Source organism: Mus caroli, unplaced genomic scaffold (assembly GCF_978045245.1).
Source record: "Mus caroli unplaced genomic scaffold, Mus_caroli_1 scaffold_12, whole genome shotgun sequence".
Taxonomy (NCBI): Eukaryota; Metazoa; Chordata; class Mammalia; order Rodentia; family Muridae; genus Mus; species Mus caroli.
In genome coordinates, this window is record NW_028227267.1 from 59,448,135 (window position 1) to 59,474,038 (window position 25,904).

At 47.6% G+C, this 25,904-nt stretch overlaps 1 protein-coding gene across 2 annotated transcripts in view; it reads right to left on the minus strand.

Moving 5' to 3' along the window:
* Gata4 (GATA binding protein 4) overlaps nt 1-25,315 on the minus strand; it is a 73,036-nt gene extending 47,721 nt beyond the window's left edge. The window contains exon 1 of one of the 2 annotated variants that reach the window (XM_021182271.3): nt 24,995-25,315. The gene's annotated coding sequence lies outside the window, so the exon portion shown is untranslated. Of the gene's footprint in view, nt 1-22,746; nt 22,799-24,994 lie in introns of those variants that run through there. The other variant, XM_029468949.2, reaches the window with a different exon arrangement.
* Between the last annotated feature and the right edge of the window lie 589 nt (nt 25,316-25,904).

A 25,904-nucleotide genomic window follows, 5' to 3' on the forward strand; every position in this document is an offset into this window, starting at 1 on the left:
TCTCTCTCTCTCTCTCTCTCTCTCTCTCTCTCTCGTTCTCTCTCTCTCCCTCCCTCCCCCTCTCTCTCCCTTCCTCCTCCCCCTCCCTCTCTTTCTCTGACTTGTGTGCCTTAGATCTCAGATCTGCCTCACTGTAGTGTCCCTCATAGATCAAAATGCGCTAAGCTCCGGGTCCAAACCTAGCGTTCCTGGTTTTGTTACCCATGAAGTCAGAAGCTTGAGGCTTAGTGTCTGGGGGAACAGCCACGTGTGATACGCCTTTGCGTTGCCAGGGTCTTAGGCAGCTGCCAGGCGACATTCTCCTTGTGTCTTAGCCATCCCCACCTCTACCCACCCAACAGCCTTCCTGAAAACCAGGTTCTAACGGTTTAAAAGGAGGGTGCCCCAGGTAGTCTGGGGATACTTTGCTCAGTGCGATTAAGAAACTCAATGAAATCTCTAAGGGAATCGGGTGATCCTTCGCTCTTGCTAAGATCAGCCAAAGACCGTTCCAGGAGTCTCCAGGCATCTCCCGCTGAGCTGACTGCTGCAAGCGGGAGGCCCGAGACAGTTCTCTGACTCTGAAGGCGCCTGGGACAGAGACATTTGTTTCAGCTTCCTGTGACTTAACCCCCACACTTTGGGTCCCACACAACAAATTTTTCCCGGTGTGTGGGCTGAGAGTCAAACCAGACGCGTTTCTTGGGCGCTTTTGGTTTTTTCTTCATTCCCTCCCTCCTTCCCTCCCTCCCCTTGCCTCCGGTCCTTCAGTTGCTCCCTTCCTCTGCTGGAACCAGAAGAACTAGGCGACCTCTGTGCGTTGCCAGGAGCGGGGAGCATTTCAAGGCCTTGCTGGCTGGAGATGGAGGGGGGTTATCGGCTGCCTCTAGAGGTTCCCAGGCTCCTCTCAGACTAGGGAGGCCAAAGAGAGGAGGGGGGCTGGGCATGCTGAGGATCAGACTTGGCTATTTTTAAGGACTATGTCACTAGGATGGGAGGGGGGTGGCTCAACTCCGCTCACGTTCCCCTTTCTACTTTCCTTTCCCATGGTCTATGGGCAGAAGCGTCAGGCTCACCTTCAACCTTCTTAGATCTTTTTGCTCAGAGTGGAGGTGGAGCGTCTAATGATCCAGTCTTAAGTCTGTAGCTTTCCATAATAAGACTGATTTAGGTGAGCCGTATTCCTAAATAATCTTTGCAGCACAAAAGAATACATTTTATTTCTTGTTTCACGAAGGATTCTGAGACTTAAGCCGGCCTCCTAGCTAGCAGAAACGAAACTGTAGGCTGAACACGATGTACGTAGGAATTGAGACTTGAATTTCCTCGAAGTGGGGGGGGGGGACACAAAACAAACAGCAGATGTTGGATTTCACACAGAGACCAAGAGAAATCCCCCCACCCCACCCCCAAGGAATTGGGCACCAGAGAGTGCCCTCTGGGACCTCTGTGATTTGGTTTAAAAGGTGGCCAAAGTTGGTCATCACAATGTCCGCATTTCTGGAGACAGATGCCCCTCCGAATTCAACGGGAATCAACTCACAAGTCACAATGAGAGAAAAAACGAGTTCCGGAAAGAAACTAGAGCTTGGAGTTTGGACGGTTTCCAGTGTTTGGTAAGGGAGCCAGAGGTAAGATACAGAAATCCAGCTTGGTCCTATAGAACAGACACCTCAGGTGCAGCCTTGCCTCTGGATCTACAAAGGACCTGGGCTAGATGCGCAAAGTGACCCGCACTGAACGAATTCGGTCTCCTGTCCTAACAACAGTCTGACACCGCAGACGCCACGTCCCTTTCCTCTGTGACTGTCAGCCCGAATCTCGAGACTACCCTGCTCAAAGCAGAAAATTCCAAGAGAGCAACTGGACACACCTCATCTTGTTCAAGAAAAAAGAAAACAACAACAACAACAAAAACAAAAAACAAAACCAAAACCAAAAAACAAAGAACCTGCAAGGCCAAGTCTATGTACCCCACCCCTATGCATTCTTCCCCCAGCCCTGGACCTTCAGCTCTTGGGATCCCAGGCAGAAGAGGGATGGTTGTGAATTCTCTGTGCCCACACATCCCAGAACTAGCCCCACACCTAGAGTCAAATCTTGAGGTTTCACCATAAAAGAAAGTAGCCCTCTTTAATAGTTTAGCTTTTAAAGAATTGTGCAATGTTGCAAAATGAAGCGGTGTCTTCCTCATAGATCTCAGAAAATGCTTCCCAGTGTTACCAGTCTGGAGACCAGTTGGTGGCATATTTCACAGTCACTTCTAAACTACAGGTCACTCTCCTATTTTACTTTTTTGATAAAACTTGCCTTCAAATTTCTGCCAAATTCCTAGAAGAGTCCTGAAAAGCTCTCCACAATTTTTCTTTGGGGAAACATTGCAAAGCAAGAATGAGGAAGACAAAGCTATTATCTTCATCTTTAAAATGACACAGAAAGGTTGGGGCTCAGAGTAGGTTGGGGCTCAGAGTCTACGTGGTAAAGTGTAGGTGGAGGCAGCGGGTCTCCAATCCAAATTCTCACCTTATTTCTTAATAATCTAATAGTAGCTGTAAAATATTCTCTGTTGCAGTCATTTTAATTTTTTAGTCTCTAATGTTGTTTCTTTTATTTAAAAATTCAATTTCAATTTAGAACAAAACTGTGCCTCATAATCTAAGAAAATTCGAAAAGCTTTTTGTAAAAAAGATTTTTTTTTTTTTTGCTAAGTTTATGAATGATGGCAGAGGCTTTGTGAATAGGTCTTCAGAACGGAGTACCAGTCTTGACAAGGTCACCATGTGGTCCAGGAGCCCAGTCCTGAAATAGATACCCCTTTCTCCCACAGACTCTCTTCTTTCTGCTTCCCAAAGGACTCTTCTTTAGAGAAGGGCACCCATCCAGAAAGCAGGTAAAGGAAGCTGCAGAGAGAGGGAGTTGCCCTCTTCTGGAGGTCCCACACAAACTTGATCATCTGCTCTGAGACTATTTCCTGTAGGGGCTGGTCTCTTAGATATCTAACGTGCCACCTCTGTCATCATTCTCGGTGGACTGGCACTGGATTCGATTTGTTCACAGGTGGGGGCCTCCTTCCTCATTTATTCTTTTAAAGTTGCCCAGAGATAGAGTGCCATTAATTAATTCCCTATTAAACATCCATTTGATTTATTCTTAGGTCTTTGGTCTCTGAGGTTAGAAATTCATTTGTCTGTGGTTGCTGGCATTAATTTTCACATCACTACACCCTACAGAAAGCTCGGGGAGGTGAAAAGTGAGGCTGATGCACAGTAGGTGTTCAACTAAGTATTTACTGAATGGTTGAATTTGCAAGAAAGATTTGCTTATTTGTTTTGTTTGAGGCAGAGTCCTGTTATATATAGACCAGGCTGATCTTAAACTCACAGAGCTGTACATGCCCCTGGCTCTGCCTTTTCCTTCCTTAAAATCACATATTACTAGGCAAGAGGAATGTTAATAGTATTTCTGGTGTTGCTGGGAGAGCTCAAAGCTCTTAAAAAAAAAAAGTTTTGGTCTATGAGAATCTTTCCATCTAGTCGCAGAGGAGAGGACTGGGACAAGGGACAGATCTGCAGAGTGCTAATCCAGTCCAGCTTGTGCATATCCCTGTCTACAAATTGCCCATCAACATCTAGGCTATATCTCAGGTAACACTAAGAGTTCGAGATGAGCAAGAAGAATGGATGTCTGGATGTAGATCAGATGCTGGAAGTCAAGTTTAACTGGAGAAGCTAGCTCAGTATACCGATGAGGCTGTGAATGGCAGGGAATGTGGTGGGGATCTTAGAGAGGCAGTCCACCAAGGGATGCTGCGGCATGATTCTGATATCTCAAAGGATCCAGATCTATTAAATCCTGGAAGGACAGAAGACTGTCAGACATCAGGAACGGAGAAAATTGGAAAGTGGAGAGCATGAACACAAGAAGAAAGCCAGAGCACTTGGGAAGCAGAGCCAGGTAGATTTCAGGGTTCAAAGCCAGCCTGGTCTACAGAGTGAGTTCCAAGACAGCCAGGACTATACAGAGAAACCCTGTCTCAAACAACAACAACAACAAAACAAGAAGAAAGAGAGAAAGGAACAGAGACAGAAATAAAGTAGAGACAAGGAGTCGGGGAAGGCAGAAAGGTGCCCAGAACTTCCAAGGGTGAAAACTTGGTGCTGTCCTAGCCAGCTTCTTTCCATAAAATGAAGACAGATGAAAACACATCAAATAGGTAGAATGTCAAATGGCAGATGGGAGCTTGAGAGTGGAGGCTTCAGACACACAAAACTGGTCAGAAGGATTAGGGCTAGGTGCCAAAGGAGGAGACCGTTCCTGAACAGAACTATACCGGCCTGAGCCTTCTGAGAAGTCAGAGCTACCCAGCAGCAGCCCTTGGTGGGTTGCCTCTTTAGGATCCTCACCACCTTCCCCGTCAGTCACAGGGCTTTACAGAACTGCTGGGCTTCCCTCTTCCGACTCTACAACTAGACACCAGAGCTTTCCCCTGAAGGACTCCGAACACGCACACACCAGGGGCGACCCGGAGAGACCCCAGAGACCTACTGTTCTAAGTGCCAGCTTGGCCCTGCTTCCGCATAGGCGGCCTACTGCCTCACACCGAGGTGGCCGGAAAGAAAGCCTGCGACCCTAGCACCCTTCACCTCACCCGCGCGGAGCCAGAGGTGACCCCGAGCCAGAGACGCCCAAGTAGGCGCCGCGACTTGGCGGGCCCAGAGAGACAGGAAAATGTCAAGGAAGCTCGAAGACCAAGTGCAAAAACAGCGTCTGAACTAGCTTTGACTCGGGCCCAGAACCAAGCTTGGGGAGGGAGATGAAGGTGAGAGGGTGGGCAGCAGCGAAGGAGGCTGGAGGTAACACTGTTCCCGAAGTGACTAGCCACCCTGTCTGGCCCTGCCTTCCAGTCAAGGACTAGCACCAGAGCCCACGCTTATCCACTTTCCACCACTGTAGCAGGTGCCTTTGGAGTGGCGGTTTCTTCCCCTCCCTTGGTTCAAGCACCTCCTTCCACAGAAGGCAGAAGGGGAGCATGGAGCCTTGGCGACTAGGACTCCTGTTGCCGCCGTCACAGCACACTTAATAGTTTTCAGAACTGAGTCAACTCTGACAGACAAGCCTCATACTTGGTTTCACCAGGGACAGGGTGCACTCTCTTTAAACTCTGAGTTCTTCCCCAGAGATGCTAGTGAATAACGAATTGCTAAGACCCCAGGATTTGAAGGGAGAACAACCGAAGATTAAAGAAACCCCTGAATGAAGTGGACTGATGGGGACCGAGGTACCGAGAGCCAGCGGCGCCGCCGGCACCCGTAGAAAGGTGCCCCGCTTCAAGCAAGCAGCTTCTCCTTCCACTTCCCGCAACACAGAAAGTAGCGCTGTTCCTTGGGGAAAGGGGCAGAACCCAGATCTGCCTCCCCTCCACCAGGAAGTCTCCAGAGATGCCTATTTCCTGATGTCCACACTACTTTCCAGTGAGTGGGGCGGAGGAGCACAGAACTGGTAACGACTTTCTTATGCCACCAATCAATCAAGAGGGATCGATTCCTCAAAAAAGCAGGTTTACTCCCTGCTGATCTCCTGCCCTTACTCCACTAGCTACTTTGTTAGGGCCAGTGTCTTTCTTGCTCTTTCTTTTGAAGGTTGTCCAACAGGTCTTACATTTGCAATGTAAGGTGGAGTAGCTTTGCTTATTTATTATTTATTTATCTATCTATCTATCTATCTATCTATCTATCTGTCTGTCTGTCTGTCTGTCTGTCTGTCTGTCTATCTATCTATCTATCTATCTATCTATCTATCTATCTATTTATTTATTTATTTATTTATTTATTTATTTATTTATGTGCGTGTTTGTTTTTCGAGACAGGGTTTCTCTGTGTAGCCCTGGCTACCCTGGAACTCATTCTGTAGACCTTGGCTTGCTTCGAACTCAAATCCGCCTGCCTCTGCCTTCCAAGAGTGTTGGCATTAAAGGGATGTACCACCACCGCCTGGCAATTTTAATTAAAAAAAAATTAAACAAGATCAGAGTGGCCCAAGAGGGGCTCACATTTAACATGTAGCTGAGAATGAAGGATGACCTTGAACTTCGGATACTCCTGCCTCCACCCTTAGAGTCCTAGAATCACCATCACCACATCCAGTTCTATTCTGATCTGGGTTTGAACCCAGGGTTTTCACACATGCTAAGGCAGTACTCAAATACTGGCTGAGCCACATGCCTATTCTCCATGTTTTGTCTCATGTACTAAAAGGTATCACAGGTATCTTAAAAACAAAACAAAACATAACAAAACAAAACAAAACAAAAAACAAACCCTATAGGTTCTTTCATAATTATTCCAAACTAGGAAGCTCAAGGGGGAGACATAAACTATGTTCAACCATGCTATGGAATAATGGCCAGCAACAAAAAAATGAACAAATTTCAACAACACCCAAGGACATGAATAATCTGTAATGTGTTCAGTGCCATAGAAAAAGATCCAGATTCAAAAGACCATGTTTAAAAACCATCTACTAGAGCTGGGCGTGGTGGCGCACGCCTTTAATCCCAGCACTTGGGAGGCAGAGGCAGGCCGATTTCTGAGTTCAAGGCCAGCCTGGTCTACAAAGTGAGTTCCAGGACAGCCAGGGCTATACAGAGAAACCCTGTCTCAAAAAAACCAAGGGGGAAGGGGCATCTATACATGGCATTTTGAAAAAGTCACAACCATAGTGCTGAAGTCAAATCAGAGGAAGCCAGGACCACAGGGTGAGGCAGAGTTAGTTGAGGGTGTGGGAGCAAGTGCAGAAATTTAGGAGCAGTGTCAGGATTGTTCAATTGACATCTTGATTGTGTTGGTGTTTGCCAACAGATATAGGACTGTACACTAAAAGGAGTAGGTTTACAATTTGGAAAGGCACATGTCAATAAATCTAACAGTAAAAAAAGATGTTGGTGAGGCAAGATAAAATTCTTCAGTCCCCTCACCCTCTTCTCTGCCTGGTTCTCAGACTCCAGGGAGCTTCCACCCCTGACACATGTTTGACTCCCACTCAGGAAGGTGATTTAGATACCCAGGAAGCTCTGGGCTTCCATTTCAGAGATGCAGACTCCAGCCTTGCCCCTCAGCCATTGCTCAACCTGGCTTCACAGAGCTCCATCCTGGGTGTGCTGCCAACATCACACACACTTCACAGGAAACTGTATAGAGGTTGACATAGGAGCAAATGTGATCCTACACTAGCCTCCTGAGAAGCCTGTAACTTTTGGTCTCCCTTAGTTTGAAGTCTTCAGGCAGCAACTGCTAGGCTACCTGGGAGAAGGATACTGGGACTGGGAAGCCTGGACAGCCAGCAAGACTTTTTTTTTTTTTTTTTTTTTTTTTTTTTTGTGCAGTCAAGTTCTCTGTAAGCCAAGTTCAAAGCTTAGGGGAATAACAGGTTTTATGCTAGCTGTGCTGAATGGGCCAAGGAAACCACTGGAAACTCAGCCTTTCCAGCCCAAGATGATACCCTGCTCCTAAGACCAAAGTTCTCCTTGTGCTCCAGTGCCCTGACACCATCATTACACTCAGGTGATGTTTATGAGAAATTGTACCCAAGACAATTCCAAGCTTCACAAAACATCATATTTCCTGTTAGAAATAAAGCAGTCTAGCTTGGTCAGTTTCTAGGCTGGGGTACTTTGTCCAAGCTGGGGGTGGGGGGAGGTGGTTGCAGGGTGGGTATGGGGGCTTGCTAATGAAACAGTAGGAAAATAATAAGTGAGGTGGGAAAGGAAGAACCAAGTAGCGAGATGCTGGGGTCTGCAGCTGGAACACCTTGGTCCAGACACACTTTGGGGAAAGAAAAAGGAAGGGCTCTCTTCCAGGCCAAAACAGCTTCCACCTGCCTTAGAAAGGCCTGAGTTTAAAAAAAAAAAAAATCAGGTCTGTAAGCCTGGCAGTGGTGGCTCAGGCCTTTAATCCAAGCACTTGGGAGGTAGAGGCAGGTGGATTTCTGAGTTCAAGACCAGCCTGGTCTACAAAGTGAGTTCCAGGACAGCCAGGGCTATACAGAGAAACCCTGTCTCAAACCATCTCCCCCCACCACACCACACCCCAAAATCAGGGCTGTGCTGTGAACTGCCCTGTGGTGGAGTGAGGCTCACTACAAGGTTTGTACAGACTTTGAGTCAGACTGTCATTGTCCCCGCCTGCCCCCATGCCACACACACACCCAGCAAATATGTTTCATAGCAATTCCCTTATGAAAACTGCTAAGTGTCTGCTAGGCGCGATGGAAACTTTGTTTGTGTGAAACCAAACTTGAGTTTCTCTGATTGACCCGTTCAGTAAGGAAATGAGTTCTGTAAACATTCTGTAAACAGCATAAGGAACAGATAAACTATGAGGGGCTAGCATGTTCCCTTCCTGGTAGAAAAGGAGAGTGAAACTGGAAATGCTAAATCAATTCAAGGAGCCTCCTATTCCCCCTTGAAATTGAGTCTCATGTAGCCCAAGCTAGCTTAGAACTGTGTAGCCTAGAATGGAGAATGGCTTTGAAATTCTGATCCCCCTGCCTATACTGCCCAAGTGGAGGGATTACAGGCCACCACGACTAGCGTCCTGGGTGCTGAGGATAGAACCCTGCTTCTGGCACACCAAGCAAGCTCTCTACCAGCTAAGTTACACCTCAAGTTCCTGGAGCCTATTATTCTTAATGTGTAGTTGTTTTATTGACAGGTTCTACTTATCCCGCCCCACTAGTCCTACATGGCTCTTGACTGTACCGGGTGCCAGCCTGGATGGCGCGTAGGTTGGGTGTCCCGGTGAGGAGCCGAACGAAGGCTCGAAGGCTTGGCTCAAGTCTTTTTTTTGTTTGTTTGTTTTTGTTTTTGTTTTTTCGAGACAGGGTTTCTCTGTGTAGCCTTGGCTGTCCTGGAACTCACTCTGTAGACCAGGCTGGCCTCGAACTCAGAAATCCGCCTGCCTCTGCCGCTGGGATTAAAGGTTTGCGCCACCACCGCCCGGCTTGGCTCAAGTCTTAGTCTCCATACAGTTAGTGGTGAGGCCCCAGGCGTGCCAACACCCAGTCCGGCCCCTGTTTCCCTACCTACACAAAGTGTGGGTTGCACCGACCATTTCTAAGTAATCTGATCTATCTTTAAGTCCTGGGGAGCGGAATGAGGTGTAGTATTCCGCTGGAGAGCAGAGCGCTGCCCGCCACCCAGCGGTGCGAGCATCGCGAGCCTCCGGGAGGCTGCGGCTCCCGCCCCGCGTGCCCGCGGCCCTCGCCACACGGCGTGATGGATGGCCGCGGAGCCGGCGGCCTGTCAGCTCTTATTGATGAGGTGCGCACTGACCGCCGCCGCCTAACCCGAGGCGGCGGGAGGCGAGCGCAGGCCGGTGGGAGGGCGCAGACTCGCCGGCGCTCGAGGTCAGCCCCCGGCCGCCGCCAGCGCCCTACTGGCGCGTCCCAGTCCGGCTCGGGGGCGCTGGAGGCCGAGCCTGGCGCCCCGCTCGCGGGCTGCGCTTCCTTCCCGGCCCCGTGCGCCCTGGCCTCCGCTCTTACTGCTCAGCAGCGCCACCCCCGGCCAAGGCTGACTCCGCGGCGTGGAGTGCTCAGCTCTCGGACTATTGTAGCCCAGTTCTTGCGTGTGTATACAGTCACAGATGACAGATAAGATAGGCCGGCCAGTAACTAAAGACAAGCCAGTCCGCAGATGAGGACAGTAAGGTCCCTTTGGTACCCGGCTCGTTTTCCAGTAGAGCAAGCGTTCCTTAACTCACTTGGGTTACTAAACTGGAAAAGGTGCACTGGGCCTCACCTCAATCCCAACCTCCAATCTCCTCAGGCTGCGCCTTCCATCTTGGCTAGACCCAGTGTTTTCTTCCCTTGGCCTTTTAGATGAATAAGAAAGCTGCCTGGCTGTTTGCTATCTGAGGACCAACCCAAGGGAGAAACAGTTGCCCCAGCTCCTGCGAGCCTCACCTGTGCAGCGTTTTCTTTTTCTGTTTTTTTTTTTTCTTTTTTCGTTTTTTTTCGGTTTCCTGGAACTCACTCTGTAGACCAGGCTGGTCTCGAAAAATCCGCCTGCTTCTGCTGCCTCCCAAGTGCTGGGATTAAAGGCGTGCACCATCACTTCCGGGTTTATGCAGCGTTTTCTATGGAAAGTCTCCAAACCCCACCCTAGGTGTACCTGCTCTGTGGGAACGGGGCGGGGTGGGGGAGGCACACTAGTGGGAGACTCCAGAGCACCTTCACTTGAGGCAAACTAATGGAGAAACTCTGCCGCTGGAACCTCCCCACCTTGTATGTGGTGGTGGTGGTGGTGGTGGTGGTGGTGGTGGTGGTGGTGGTGGTGGTGGTGCGAGGGATTCAGGGGCTTATGCCCCACTCCAGCAGCCCTGACATTGAATTCCCAGACAGTTGTGGGAACTTTCCGTGCCACGCAAGAACTAGAAAATAGGCTTTTCTCTGGGACCAGTGAAGAGGAGGGAGGAAGAACTCATTCCTCATAACTCAACTGCTGTGGCCCAGAGCTCTGGAAGAATTCAGCCTAGCGGAAGGACAGTAGGGCTGAGACAACTGGTAGTCTGAGAGTCCAGATTCCTAGGTCTGCTTCAGGTCACCAGATGAGTGTGAAAGTCATAGAAAGTCATTTCGAGCATCCCTTTACAAAGCAACATTTTGCGTGTGACTTTGAGCTCTATAAACTGATGTTGCCAAGTTTTACCATCCTGCCAAGCAGTCAAGTGACTGTAGGAGGGACATGGTCTTGGCCCCACACATAGTGGGAACCCCCAGCCATTGGGGCTCAGTCAGTCTTTTTTGTTTTGTTTTGTTTTGTTTTGGTTTGGTTTGGTTTGGTTTGGTTTGGTTTTTTGAGACAGGGTTTCTCTGTGTAGCCCTGGCTGTTCTGGAACTCACTTTGTAGACCAGGCTGGCCGAGTGCTGGGATTAAAGGCGTGGTGGGCTCAGTCAGTCTTAACCATAGATAATAAATATGTTCTACAAAGAACTCAAAATGGGAAGTCCTGCCCAGAGTACATGCCTTTAATCCTGAAATTCAGTAGGCTGAGGCATGGGGATTTTTGTGAGTTTCAGGACAGCCGGGGCTACATAGAAAGATCCTGTCTCAAACAAACAAACACAAAGGAAAGGCGGCTGAAATGATACCTTGGTGGTTAAGAGCACTGGCTACTCTTCCAGAGGAGCTGGGTTCAATTCCCAGCATCCACATGAAATCCTACAACCAACTCCAGTCCCAGGGGATCCAACATCCTCTTTTGGACCTCTTATAGACACTGCACATATGTTGTGCATATATACATGCAGGTAAAGTATCCATATACATAAAATAAAAATAAAGGACAAAAATGTGCATTGGAGACCCATTTGAGTGTGCAATGAAAGGCTTGGACTGCTCATGAGAACTTGTAACCATTCCCTGGGTAAGCAGTCACTGAGTACTATGAGTGTGCTAGATCCCCTGCATGTTGAAAGACAAAAACACCTCACTATGCACAGCCTGCTTTGGCATTCTACAGGCAAAGAAAGGGACAGCAGAAGCTATCTAGTACCTTGTCCAGCCTAGTATGAGCATATGCAAGATAAAGATCAAAACTCAAGTGCTTGGATCCTGGTGTCTAGACGCTGTTCCTCTGAGCAATGTGTCAGTATTGTGAGGGACACAGAGGGGAAGCAGGCAAGCATGAGCTTATTGTTCATCCCCCTTTTAAAATTACCACCCCTGTTCCAGAGTCAATTTCTGTTCTGTCTCCGCTTCCATGGCCTTTAGCATACTTTATTTCTTTATTTTCTCCACACCTAACTGCACGTGAACACTTCTTCCCTAAATGTGAGTTTCCTTGTAAGAAAAATAATCCCATAGTTTCTAACATATAATAGTTCTTATTCATGTTTTTATATTTAATTAAGGGGCTGGAGAGATGGCATATATAATAGTTCTTGTTCATGTTTTTATATTTAATTAAGGGGCTGGAGAGATGACTCAGCAGTTAAGACCACTGGCTGCTTTTGCTGAAGACCCAGGTTACATTTCCCAAACCTACATGGTGGCTCACTACCATCTGTCACTCTTATCTCAGGGACTTTCACATCCTCTTCTGACCTCTCAGGGCACCAGGCAAGTACATGGTACACATACATACATGCAAACAAAACACTCACACACATGAAATAAAAATAAATAAATCCTCAAAAATATCAAATTAAAATTTAAAAATTGGGGCTGTTTACCTAGTGTGCATGAAGCCCTGATTTTTATTCTCAGCACCACACAAACTGTATGTGGGGATGAAGATCTGTGATCCTACATTTAGGAGGTCGAAACAGGAGGATCAGGAGTTCAAGGTCACCCTCAGCTATTATAGTGAATTTGAAGCCAACCTCCCTTGGATACAAGCAACCCTGAATTAACTAATTCAGAAAATTGGAAGTTTCAATCCATCCCTACGCTATGTAAATCTTCCTTTTACACACTGTCAATCTGCCTAATGGTCTTTTCCACTGTATGCCAGCTCAGAGAGGCTCACTTAGGGACAATGCCATGTGATGCTTCATCAATACCGTAGGCAGAGTCCCTGTTAGTGGTGACCATGATCTCAGGTACCTTTGGCCCACATATCAGTTCTGGGCCAGCCTTTTTGTCATTGCTGGGGCAATACAAATGATCTAATTAGCACCCAAAGGGTTACAGACTTTCACGAGTCACTGAGTTTTGAGTGTCATGCCTAGTACTGTAGCTGGCCAAGACTAGGGGTTTCCAAGGGTCATCAACCTGCTTTTCACTGCTGCATCCCATGGGTAAATATTCTTCACTTTAATGTGATCTCCAGGGGAGGAGGGCTAGCAATCAGCCTCTGAGATGGGGGTCTGCAGGCCAGGGAACCTGGTTTAGCTTTCACCCCTTATAGAGAGCTGGGTCAGTGATCTGCCCAGCTAGGCATGGGGGTAGGCAGGTGGAGACTTGATGATTTGGTAAAGGCACATGGGCATCCTATGGCCATCTTGGACCAAGGACAAACTATTCCAAAATTGGTCCAGTATTGTATTTCCAGGTTACCTTCTTAACAGTCCTGTGGATTTGTATACATTCCAGTGCTCACAATGAATAAGAAGGGTACTGGGAGGTCACTAGTACCCAGGCATCTGGACATTTCATCTGTTTCTGTATATTGACCCATAGGCGACACAATGGCCTATGTTACCCGAGACAGGGCCAATGGATACCTGTTGTCCTGTGTAGCACCACCAGCACACACTCCTATTCTCACGTTCTGCATACCTCTGCATACGTTGCTTGAATTTGCTGAGCCAATGAGTCTGGAGTTTTGAGTAAATATCTTCCCAGTTCTCTTTCCAGTAGAGTCAGTGGTCATGTGCCTGAAGACATGGGCCAGACACTGGACAGTGAACCACGTGGTGGTGCCTCAAGGTGGGGTCTTAGGGCTGCTGGGAGCAAAGTCGCTTACTAGATTTGTGGGTTGCTCTGCTATTGATGTTGAACTTTGTGCCTGAGGTCTACCATTGATGAACGGGGACTGATAAAACATTAATAAATAAATTTAAAAATAAAAGCTAGATAGCTTTCTGAATAGCATGTGCAAATTCATTAGCACTTACCCCTGCCTCCCCAAACAAGTACATTGTCTGTTGATTTATTCGTTTTTCAACATATGCCCCAAATGTGATAATAATGAATGGACAGATTCTATCAGCTATCTACCAGGCTGTTGGTGTTTCATGGCCTTTGAGGTTAGGGTCTTGGCTGAGGCTATCAATTTACAGTGTCTTTTCTAGCTATGATGTCACTCAGCCCTCTCATACTCACTGTTGGGGACAGAGGACTTGTAACAAGGTTGTATCTCTCCTAGACTTGATAGACAGCCTTCTCTTTCTTCCCATTCATTCCCAGGCACACTTTCTTCTGACTCCAGCTGACCCTGCCCATGATATACACTGTCATCCCAAAGACTCATGGGATTGAGATTTAGGGGTGTGTGTGTGTGTGTGTGTGTGTGTGTGTGTGCTTTCTACGTCATTAAACTAGAAAGGTAGCAGAAGGAGTTGGTGTTTAATAATGTAATTCCCCACAGTACTCTGTGAGCGGTAGGTGCTTAATATCACTTAGAACAAATTAGTGACTGAATTCACTGAAGACCAAATAGGAGCTCTATATGCCTGGGATGGCTAGATGGTTGAGTTAGTAAAAGCATTTCCTAGTCTGAGTTGCATACCCAGGACCGGCATAGTGGAAAGCAAGAGCTGACTCCTTCAAGGTGACTCCAACCTCTCCACATGTGTGGCATGGCACGTGTGCTCCAAGAGTCTAATGTTTACAGCCTGTTTGTGAAATGCACATATGTTCCCTGAATATTTTCCTTTTTCTCTTCTCAGAAGACGTGGGGCTCAGACACTCCCCACGCACAATCTTTGTAGAGCATGGAGCCTTTGCTGTTCTGACTGCTCCACACGTGTGGGCTCTAAAGTTGTCATTTGTTTCACTTTATACCTTGTACTTGCAGTAGGCTGGATGATAAATGAGCGATGAATAATTCCTTATTGCCACTTATCTGCTCAATCTATAAACTAGTGTCAGCATTTACTCAGTTGGGAGTTAAAGCTGTGCCTGGCATACTCATTAACCTGCTTAAAATAAGCCATAAAAAGGGGCTTGGTAGGCAGTTCTTTTAACTAATTTTTAAAAATGACATTGGTCATTCTCCACTTATACATGACTGACCTTTGGCAGATCACTTTAACCCCTCCGGGCCACACCTGTGAAAGGGGTGGGGCGGGGCGGGGCTCCACCAACCCTAAGAATCCAGAGCTGTTCTTTAACTCCATGATTTTGGGATAGGCAAAATGAGGGATCCTGATAACCCCTATTAGAGCAATTACAGAGCGGTTGATAAGGGCCATCTGATCTCGGGCATCAGGAGGGTGGGGAGGCAGCTTGGGGCAGTTAAAGCAGGCATTAGAGTTTAATTCTGTTACTTATTAGTGATGTGACCTTCGGCAGGACAACTCAGTTTCCTCGACCATCACAGCAATACTCACAACTGATTAGTCCAGAGGGCTCCTGGGAGGGGCAAATATAACACATTCCTGAAAGCGCTTGGATACACCAGAAGGCCCGTCAGTCCCTTCTCAGTACAGAGGTGAGGGGCTGGTACCTAGCACTTGAAGCAGAACCAGGAGCAGGGCTGTTTGTTGTCTTCTGCTCCCTTTGGATTACAAGTGAAAATTATTTTTATATCACATAAATCAATACTGAGCGCCTAAGGAAGTTTCCCTGTTTTATGGTTGGTTGATTTAAAATCTATGTGAAGAGACACTTCTGGAAATGCCAAATGGTACCCGAGTGAGAAAAGCAGCCAGGGTCACACAACTCATTGACCCAGCAACTCTCATCTATAGGAATGAGGTTTGGTTTTGTCTTTCCTCAAGGGCTGGGGAGATACAACCCAGCTGTGCTCTTTTGGCTTCTTGGTTTCCTTTGCCTGTGTTGCAGCTCTGCCATAGCAGGGTCATATCAATGGCCCGCTCCTTGCTGTGGGTTTGCTTCTTTTCATAAATACAGGAGAGAATCGGGTTGTCAACAAGAGCATGAGGACCTGCCCCCTGTGAGACTCTTTCTCCAGGACAGCACCTGCCACCACCAGTGCTGTGGAGAGAGGAAGCTTGAAGGTGACTAAGGTGCCTGGCTGGGTCCTGCTTACCTCAGCAGAGGCCGGACGAGGTGAACACAGAAGGAGTTTGATATCACACTACAGAAACCTAAAATCCTGCAGTGGGCAGGAACCATCTACCCACTGGAATAATCAAGGCTGATCCTGAAGTTAAAAAAAAAAATCCTTTAGGACTTGGAGAAAGATGATCCAGTGGTATTTCAGGGCAGCAAGTGTGTTGCAATTTGTTAAATAAGGAACCAGGAAAGGGCTAGCACCTGCTGCTTGTATCATCATTTGCAAGTGTTGCTTTGACATAAGTTACAGCGCTAGCTCCTTGGAAGCTCTCCTTAGCGCTGCTAAGATCTGCTTTGCAGTTTGTTTGTATACAGTTTGCATTGCCCACTGCTCATTCTTTCTGTTAGCATCTCCCCCTTCCCTCCTACATTTTGCCTGCAGAGTGAGAGGACATCGGCCTGTGGAAATTGCTAAGAGATGTTTTCAGTGTCAGAAAAGAAAGGCACCTGGCACTTAGTTTATCCTGAAGTGCTTTTGTTCTCTGAAGGTCTGGCTAGAATTCTCTGGGTTTCTTACCAAGGTCTTTCTGAACATCCCTGGCCTCTTGGCCATGGCTGGAAGTCTGACTTCCTTTAACCCCCAATGCACCCTCCTCCTCTTCTCAGGCTGGAATAATCAACTTGTCTTCCCAGCTAGCCCAGCACCTGGCTCAGAAATCCCAAACCTTTCTGCCAGCGAAGGGAGTGTGAGTGGGGAGGAAGCCTTGAGAACAGAGAGCTTTCAGTTTCAGAAATTCAAGGCTGCAGAAGAGATTTTAGACTGCCTGGAGGGTGGTGAAGGTCCTCACAGGAGGAAGGGAGGCACTCTATAGAAATTGTGGCTTCAGGCAGCAACCTCCCCAAGCAGGACGTATCCCCCGGCTGTTGTACAGTCTGACCATACATATCGAGTTAGGAGCCGATACAGCCTTTACCTTGAAAACAGCCATAAAGATCTTGGGGAGGCGGACCCACTCAAGATCTGATCAGCCCTCCCCATTTCTCTCAAAAAATTTGTTTGCTTGTTTGTTTGTTTTTAATTTGAAAGAAACACATTCACATTATAGCTCATTTGAAAAGACAGAATGGATAACAACAAAAAGAAAACCGGGACTCTTAACTACACCTATGAAAAGAACCATGAGGAACATAACCGCTTCATTCTGTCTTCTCAGGGGAGTTTTATTTCCTAAAGAGTGGCTCTCAATCCATGTTAATTTAAAAGCTGGACTCAGTGCTAAGCACATTGTTAGCACAGAGGAGGCTCGGAATATCACGGCTAGCAAACAATCAGAAAAACCTTAAAAACATAAAAAATAAAAGGCTACTGTGAGACTTTGCTATCTCATTAAATATGTCAAGAAAGCATAGCAATAGTAAATCCTAGCTGTTTACAATATAGGTTGCTATCAATTTTTGCTACACTAACCACACTTCTGAAGTGTGATTGTCAAGTCCTCAGATTTGGTTATAGATGCATTTTCTTATAGGAGCCTCAGCAATTCCTTTGGGTACATTTCTTTCTGTGGAAACAGCGAAGCAAAGAGTCACAGGGATTTGCATGGAGACTGACCCAATGCCTTCCAAAAGACCACAGCCACAGCTCCTGGTCTGCCTCTGACAGCGCTCAATTCCCAATTTTGGATAAGACAGTTAAAGATAATGCTCGTGGACTTAGGATATCGTCTGCTTCTTATTGAACATATTTGATATCTGAAAAATTTGTAAGTCATAAGTTTAGAGAGGAAAAAATCAGAGAGAAAGACAAAAACCAACGAGGCTATTAATGTCTAGCTGAAGACTTTTTACCATGTCACCGTGTCAACTATGGACTATTTTGGGGACCCAGAGGCTTGTCTGCAGACCGGTTTAGGAGGACTTTAAAACACAGGAAACTGAAACACAGTCTTTTTTTTTTTTTTAAAGGTAATTTGCCTAAGATAACCAGTCAGTAAAGTGGTAGAAAAGCTTCCAGAATGTTCTTTGTTGTCTATACATTTTTTTTTTTTTTGTAACCTCAGATTACTTCTAGAGATCAATTTTATCTTTGCAAAATGTGGCAGGCTAAGCTACTGAGCACATGCATGCATCTTATTTCTAGAATATGCTACAAAAATAACTTCTCCAAGGTCACCTAGCCAGTCACTGAGCTATATTGGATCTAGAATCCAGCCTCTGGACATTGTTTGGCTACTACCTGGGGCTTTCTCTGAGCAGGCAACATGCATCCCCTGTGGGCAACCAAGGAAAAGCAGCTTGGCCAAGGCCCTTCCCACTTTCAGGTTTCAAGGGGGAAAGTGCCATCAATTCCGGAATCTCCACTTCCAGGACTGGAGGGGAGAAGCAAGGATGCATAGGTGGGAGAATTAGTAACCTCTGGCTCTTGGAGGAGCCAGGCACACAGAACCACAGCAGTAGACGAGGGTTGGCACTCTGAACTTAGGCAAGAGCAAGCCTAGATCATGGCTCAGCTGAAGACTTTGGACTGCTACACCACTTTCTGGAATGGGAACCCCAGTAAGCTGCTCTTCCCTCTCGGTAGCTGGTGGAGGGCAGAGTCAGGGGCCTGCTCTCTGGCATTCTGGGGAGGGGATTCTTGAATTGAATGGAAGGCTGGACCAGATAACCTCTGAAGCCCTTCCCACTCCCCATGGCTCCGATTTGTGTGCCTTGGGGGAAGAGAAGCGGTCAGTCACAGGACTGCAATAGTTGATTTAGGGTCCCGCCCCAGTTGTCAGCATAACCCTCATCTTGGGCAAATAATTTAACCTGTCAGTACAAGGCACAAGGCTTGGCGTGGAGTGAAGCTTTGCAAATGTTTGCTGAATGAATGAACGAACGAATGAATGAATGACTGGACGGATTCCCATCTCTGCCGCTCTAAGGGACATTGGGTGAAAAATGGGATCTTTCACACCTAAAGTAAGAGCATATACATCTCTTTAAAAGAAAAACTACCCCTCCAACTCAAAGGGGTATAGAAAATATAATTTATCAGCACCAGGGGACACAGTTTTCCTGGTGAGTTTTTTTGAGTTTCATTCGTTCCTCTCTCCTCAGAGGCACAACTCAGGCTGCAGTAGGATGAGGCAGCATAATCTTTTCCTCCTCCCCCACCCCGGATAAATGCTAAATACTGAGGGCTAATGGATTGTTCTTGGTGCCGGCCAGATTAGATAGCAGCCCTTCCGTTATCAACAGTAGAGGCAAACCCCCAGCAGTGGTGGTGACGGGAGTGGTGGTGGTCGAACACAAGGGAACCAGGAAGGCACAAAAAACCCAGAGAGATTGCTAAGAGAGCGCAGAACACTAAGGCCCTTTCACTTGGGCTCCCAGAACAGCCCCTAAACCCTAAGTCTCTCCCACTCCCCACCCGGCCCCCAGTAGTTCATGCTCTGGTGGGTTGGTGCCGTCTGTGGGGCTTCAGGAGTAAGTCTAAATACAAGAACTTTTCGATTCTGCTTGTCAATGTTAAGGGTCTAGAAACACTTTGAGACATTGCCCCCCCCCCCCAATAACCCTTCATGTTTTGCCTGAGCAGTGTTTAAGAATTCCAGCGTCGGGTTCAACTTCCTTTTTGCTGTTTCAGATCATGAGAGAGTAGAGTACGGTGTTCGGCGGAGTTCATGCTTGGCTCCCCTTCTGATTTCCCTACGTCAAATTTCAACCCGCCAGCAGTCTTTCTACCTTCCTTTCTTTCTGGTTTTTGTTTGTTTTGGAGATGGGGTGGTCCTTAATCTGTAACCCAGACTGGCTGGCCTCAAATCCTGGTGCCCCTGTGGCCTCAGCCTCCTCAGGGCTGGGATTAAAGGATGGAGGCGCCGAACTTGGATAATGATCTTGGTTATATAAAAGTTTGTTATAGATTTCTCTTAAGAGTTAATGATTTTTGTTGTTGTTGTTTGATTGATTCTTAAGAGAAAATGTTTTCCGTTTCTCAGCTTAGAGGCTAATGTTTCTGCCTCCAGTCACTTTCTGCGAGCACAACTCATCTACTATTCTATAAAAATGCTCATGTGTGATCTAACAACAAATCCCACATAAAGCAAATAAGGAGCACTCAAAATCATTAGGTATCTGCAAGGAACAGCTAATTGTTCTATCATTATTATGATAGAGCTACAGAGATCTAACAGAAAGCAAATATAATCTTAGCTGGTGAACAAGGGTAGTTATCCACTTGCATCCTATCATTTTCCTGTAAATCTCTGGAGTTAGTGGGAAGCCATAATAAATACCTTGGCAGGATAAAGCATCTGGCCTCGGTTTTTTTTTTTTTTTCACATTACTACCCAATTTTGAAAAAAAAAAAAACACTACTGAGGAGCCATCGGAAAGTTATTATAGTGTTATAGTTATTTGGGCAGGAGGAGAAGCCTCAGAAACTCCTTAAGAGAAAACGAATTAGCTACGATGTAGTTTGATATTTAGAAATTGAAATGGAGATGATAATTCACCATAAGAAAGCTTTTGATTCATCCAATGCAAGGGGAGTAACACATGAAAATGAACAAGACAAATTTATCATAAAGAGCGGGGATGATGTCCCAGAGGAAGAGGAATGACCCGGTCGGTTCCAGAGGGAAATGTAAAGGCAGGCAATATGTATTTGAAGGTAACTGGCAGGCAGTAAACGAGTTAAGGAGCAAAACTGGAGGAAAGGGAATCAAATGAAGGAAACAATTTCGATTAAGCCAGAGGAGGAAAATTCTTGAGCTGAGTTAGAAGAGGGGATGGGGAAGAATGGAGGGACGGGTGGTGAGTAGGAGAGAGAGTAAGAGAGAGGAGAGGAGGGAGAAGGAGAGGAAGAAGGAGAGATGGGGGAGAGAAAGGAGAAAATCAGGCTAAGCAGATTGTACAGAATGAATAAAGACGCTCCTAAGTCTGACGGGAGGGGGGACGGGAGGGGGGGGAGAGGATGCGCAGAGGGCAGAAGCACCCTTTCCCGGTATCCAATGAAACAACAGCATTGGGTCCAGGGACCAGTGCTGGCGCTCACTCTGCCTTCACTGAACTTCAGTGATGTAGCTGCTTAGGGGTAACTCTGTGTGTGTGTGTGTGTGTGTGTGTGTGTGTGTGTGTGTGTGTGTGAGTGTGTGTGTGTGTGTGTGTGTGTGTGTGTGTGTGTGTGTGTTTGCAGCCACCACTCTAGTTTTTCACTATGCTCCGCACTGTGAGGCTCTGCCAGAAATTTTATTAAGATCGAAATTTTACCAAGATCGGAGTTTTGTTAAGAATCGGGTTGCGAATAGAGGAACAGTGTCCTTCCCTGAATGACCGCACGCGGATGCCAAGTCACTCCGCTCTTCTAGACAAGCCAGACTCCCCGAAGTTCAAGAAATATACATCTTCAAAGACAGTTCTGATTTGCGGGAGGCCGGAACCAAGAATCCAGATAAAGGAAGGAATTTTCCTTAGTCCCAGTTTCTCTGGCCACTCATCAATCGGCTCCTTACCCTACCTAGTATTAAGGTGTTAATCGTGACTCCCTCAATATTGCACTAAACTCGGCCAGAGAAAGACCTGAATGATTATGTGTATAGTGGCATGGATCTAGGGTGGCTAAGACCCTTCCACTGAATGTTTTTCCTTAGGGGTATTGAGAACAGTCAAGTTGGAGGCACATTTGAGGGAAAGCTTGGAAAGCTACTACACTGACCTAAATCACCCCTAAACCTACGCTTCTCTCCCTCCTTTCTGTGGAAGCGGGCTACCACCGAGCAACTTTGGCTGGGCATTTTTTCTTTTAGGGCGGACGCAAAGTAGGAAGAAATGGGTACCAAGTTTCCTAAGAGTTCGGGAGCAGGGCAGAGAGGTAGAACAGAGAGCCGCGTGGAGAGCCACGGTGGCGGAGGAAGTCGGGTTGAGTCTGGTGAGCTAGCGGAGGGACTGCCCCAGCAAACAGGCCAACAGCATTATACTATACAGAAGCCTCAGTGTCTTTATTATTAAACCCCAAGCGGGAAAAGGAAGCCGCCCTGGAGAGGAGTTCTTGGGTACCACTTAGGACACCTGGAGAGGTGCAAGAGAGGGCAGCAGGTACAATGCCCGCTCTTCTTACGGACCCAGGTCATCCGACTCATGGGCTTTGTTCTGCCAAGGAGTTTCAGGCGCAAAGCACGATGGCCCAGGTAGGTCACAAGAGTGGTCTTGGCTGGAACTTTCTTGCCCGTAGACCGAGCTTCCTAGCCCATCAACCCTGCGAGCAAGGAAGCGGACTAGCTAGTATTCTTCAGCCACGACCCATCCATTCGCCATCCCCGCCCCCTCCCCAAAGAGACTTGGGCCACCAGGGTTGAAAGGAGCAATCTGGTATCGGATTTTCTACCCAGAGCTAAGCGGTGAGCTGGGCTCGGAAAGTGGTAGCGAACCCCGTTTGCGGGGACATTCCCAGCCTTGAGAAAGGGACCCTGCTCAGCCTTTGTCACTTTGCTCCACCGGGCCGCCCGGCTTCGCCTCCACAACTCAGATTCAGTGTGGGGAGGTCCAGCGAAGCCCAGGCTCCGCGGGCAATCCGCGCAATCTGCCCGCGGGCTGCGTGCCTGGATCGCGGGGCCTCGAGGAGAGACTTAATCTGAAGAGGAGTCACTCAGCGACTAGCCTCAGCTTTTCAGCTAGACTTTGGGCATATTTCTCCCATCTTTCTCCTCTTCGTTCGGGGAGTGAGGGAAAAAAGCCAATCAAGGACGCAAGAAGAGTTTGTGAGCTACCTAGGGACACACATCAAGAATTTAACTAGACAACATTAATAATACGGTCTTCATTTGTAACTTCTCTCACTTGGAGACAGTTCTGTCTCGTTGGGCAGTGCAGAGGCTTTTTCTGAGGTCGTATTATTTAGAGTCCCCATCTTCTTACCCACATTGCATCCACCCCTTTAAAGAGTGCCACTTTTTGTCCCCTGAGAAACTTAACTGGTGGTGGTGTTTCTACCCCCACCTCCCGCCGCCAGACACTTGGGGGCCCTCGGTCTACAGGCAAGAAGACTCTCGGCCGCGCCCCTACTCCCTCCCCGCTCGACGCCCCCACCTCTTTTTCTTTTGACCCACCGATTGGATTGTGGTTCTCTCCGGCGTCCATCTCTGAACTTTCTTACCCTCTGCCCAAGCCTGACGCCGCTAGGTTTGTTGATCTTAGATCTGCCCCCTGCCTTTATCACCCAAGATCCGGGAGTCCCGCGGCGCCCCCAGCCTTCCCCCCCACCCCCCTTGCAGGATAGCCTGTCAAGCCTTTCTAGAAATCTCCCTTAATTTCCTTTGCAGAACCGACAGAAAAGCCAGACCGCTGAGAACCACCAGGGCCTAAAAAGCCCCGAATTTGTCACCACACCGCACTTTCGATCCGGATAATGCAGGTGAAAGTGCCCCTCCCCCATTATTCGGATAATTGCCTCGAGTCTCCACTTAGCGTTATGTTTAAACAACTGGAGATTGATGGCTGTAGCCCCGAACCCCTTCCTCTGGGCAGTTCCCAGCTCTGAACCTCCCCAGACTTCACGGGTGCAAACCGTGACTTCCCTTCCTGTGCAAACAGAACCAGGCATTAGAAAGCCGTTGGAAATGGGTATTTGATTGGCCCCGAGAGACACAACGGGGACCAGCTCATGAGGATTTCTTTTGTGCCAATCACAAAACACTGTTTTTAAGATCCCACTAAATGCGATACAAAACTACAAAAAACATGTTCAGAACATGTTCCTAGAAGAGCGAAACCCATGGCAATGAGCCCGTAAAACACAAGCTCACAAAGGGGAGCTTTCAAATACCATCTGCCCTAGACTGATTTATCAAAATAAAGATAGCAGAAACTAACCATTTGCAACTACTAAACAGCAATACCAACAATGTGGACAATGAACACAAGTGACCATAAGTCATACAAGCCTTACAGTAAGGTTTTCCTTTAATCAGTATATGTATTTTTTTATGCCTTTTTCACTTCAATTTTTTTTAAATTAAAAAAAAAATTTTTGAGAGCACTGGGGGATGAGAATAGGAGGAAATAAGTGGTGTGCTGACAGTACAGGGTAGAGGGGAAGGGTAAGTTTCCAGGTAGCTTTTGAGTTTACTGCTGGAAGTCCATGCTAGCTTCTGGGGTAGAGGGACTGACTGCAGGGGAATATAATCTCTACTTTGCAGAGGCAATGTGTCCTGCACCAGTACAAGGGAATCTAGACACTTGGACACCAAAGCCTACCAAGTGCTAGAAGATGTACCAGTATCAAAAATGCCCAGATGTCTGTTGTCAGCCTTTGAGCAAGTGGAGGAGGTCTGGACAGTAATGCTGCCAGCCTGGAAGGACCTGAGTTGTTTGCAGTTCTTCCAAGGCCGCTGGCTTCCTTATTCCAAGTCCTGTTCTCAAAGAGACTACTGCTGTCTTGACTCTCCTTATTCAGCTCTTTCCTAGGATAATAGGATTCAAAGTTCGGCACCCACCACCCCTGTCTTGAGAAGAAGGAGAGAGAGGTGGGTTTGACTCAGCTGCAAAAGTCCACACAGCCCCAGGCTTCTCCCCACATAGAGTGAACGGGGAGCATGCTTTATGCTTGCTTCCATACACCTACAGGACCCATCTTTACCCAGCTAGACACCGACCCTGGAATCAATGAAAATCAAACCCACACAGCAGCTGGCTGACCCTTGCCCTGCTTGAGCAAAGAAAAGGAGGCACAAATCCCTAAAGAACCATTCACAACTAACCAATACAGCCCAGTGGGGATCGGCTGCACACTTTCTGGCCCAAAGCTTCCAGGGTGAACTGTGGCCTGGCTGGGAAGGACTTGCCTGAATCCTCCAGAGGACACGGGTGACCATAGGGGACCCCAGCAAACCGATTTGCAAAGGCCCAGTGGCACCTGCTTCAATCTGCTTGGCCTCTGTGGTCAGCCTGCATCCACTCCCCTGGTTTTTTCGGGTGGGGTGGCGACCAACCATTGCCATTAGTTTCCAACTACAGGAATCAGGCAATGAACAAGGAAATAGAGAAACTAAAATGCCAGCCAACTGTAAGAAAGAATAACAGAGATGGAAGGAGAGAGAAAGAAAGAGAGAGAGAGAGAGAGAGAGAGAGAGAGAGAGAGAGAGAGAGAGAGAGAGAGAGAGAGAGAGAGAACCTCAGCAGGTTGTCCTAGAATAATATCTATTCTCTTTCCTCTAGGCAAAGGCTGAAGAACTCCCAGCACCCACCCCACAAAACCTGGGTGGGTGCCCTGGAAGCCTTTCTGTTCCCTCTTTCCTAGGTTCCTCTCTACCATGCACAGTGCTCCTGTGGCAGGAGAGCCACTTGGAGGTGACTCACCCTAGGTGGAAGCTCTTCCAAGCTTGTCGGAGGCCAGCTTTTAGGGACAGATCAGCCTCTAGGCCCAGAGATTCCAGCCTGTTTCAGCCGGGTGGGAGGGAGACGTTGTGAGCTATGTCTCCCAACTCCCTCTGCTCCCGGCTTCCCTCTCAGAATTAGATAACAGCAAAAAATAGATAAGAGAAGTGATTCATTAATTCAGCGAGTCCCGAGTCCCGTGGCTGGTGGCTGGCTTTTTCTCCTTGGTACGTTGGTACGTGTGGAAGTGGAAGGAAGCCCTGTCGGAGCATAAAGCACTGGCTGGTCTTTTTTTTTTTTTAAGCAAATCTACATCCAGGAGGTTCTGCCGAGTCTGCCCAAGGTCACTCAGAAGGACTGCACACAGGCGGAACACTCCTAGGGCATCATCATTTACTGGGAGAATGCTCCTCCCCCAACCTACTGCTGTACCCGAGGCTTGCCCTTAGAAAAGTGGTTCTACAGGCCAGAGGGGAGGAGACCCTCCTATTGCCTAGCCTATGGGGCAGTGAAAAACAGTGGATGTTTTAGAGCATTGTTGGTTAGCACCAGGGGCAGCAGATCCTCCAGAGTGTAGGTTAAGACCTTGAGTGAGGTACCCCAAACTCAGAGAGGTGGCCAAGTCATGGAGCAAGGGAACTATGGAACCCACTTTGGTTTCCCCATCAGTTGAGTCCTAAACATGTGATAACCAGTGGCCTCTTAGCATAGGAAGAGAATTGGAATTATTCCTTCCCTGAGCAGGAATCTTCTTCCAGGTGACTGTCAGCTCTGTTGAATACTCCTAGGGATGTGGTGCTCCATTGCCCCCCAAGTGACCCAGGAACGCAGGGTTAGGCATGGAGAAAGGTTCACAGAGTGAGCGTGGGAACCAGGCAAACAGATCCCTCTG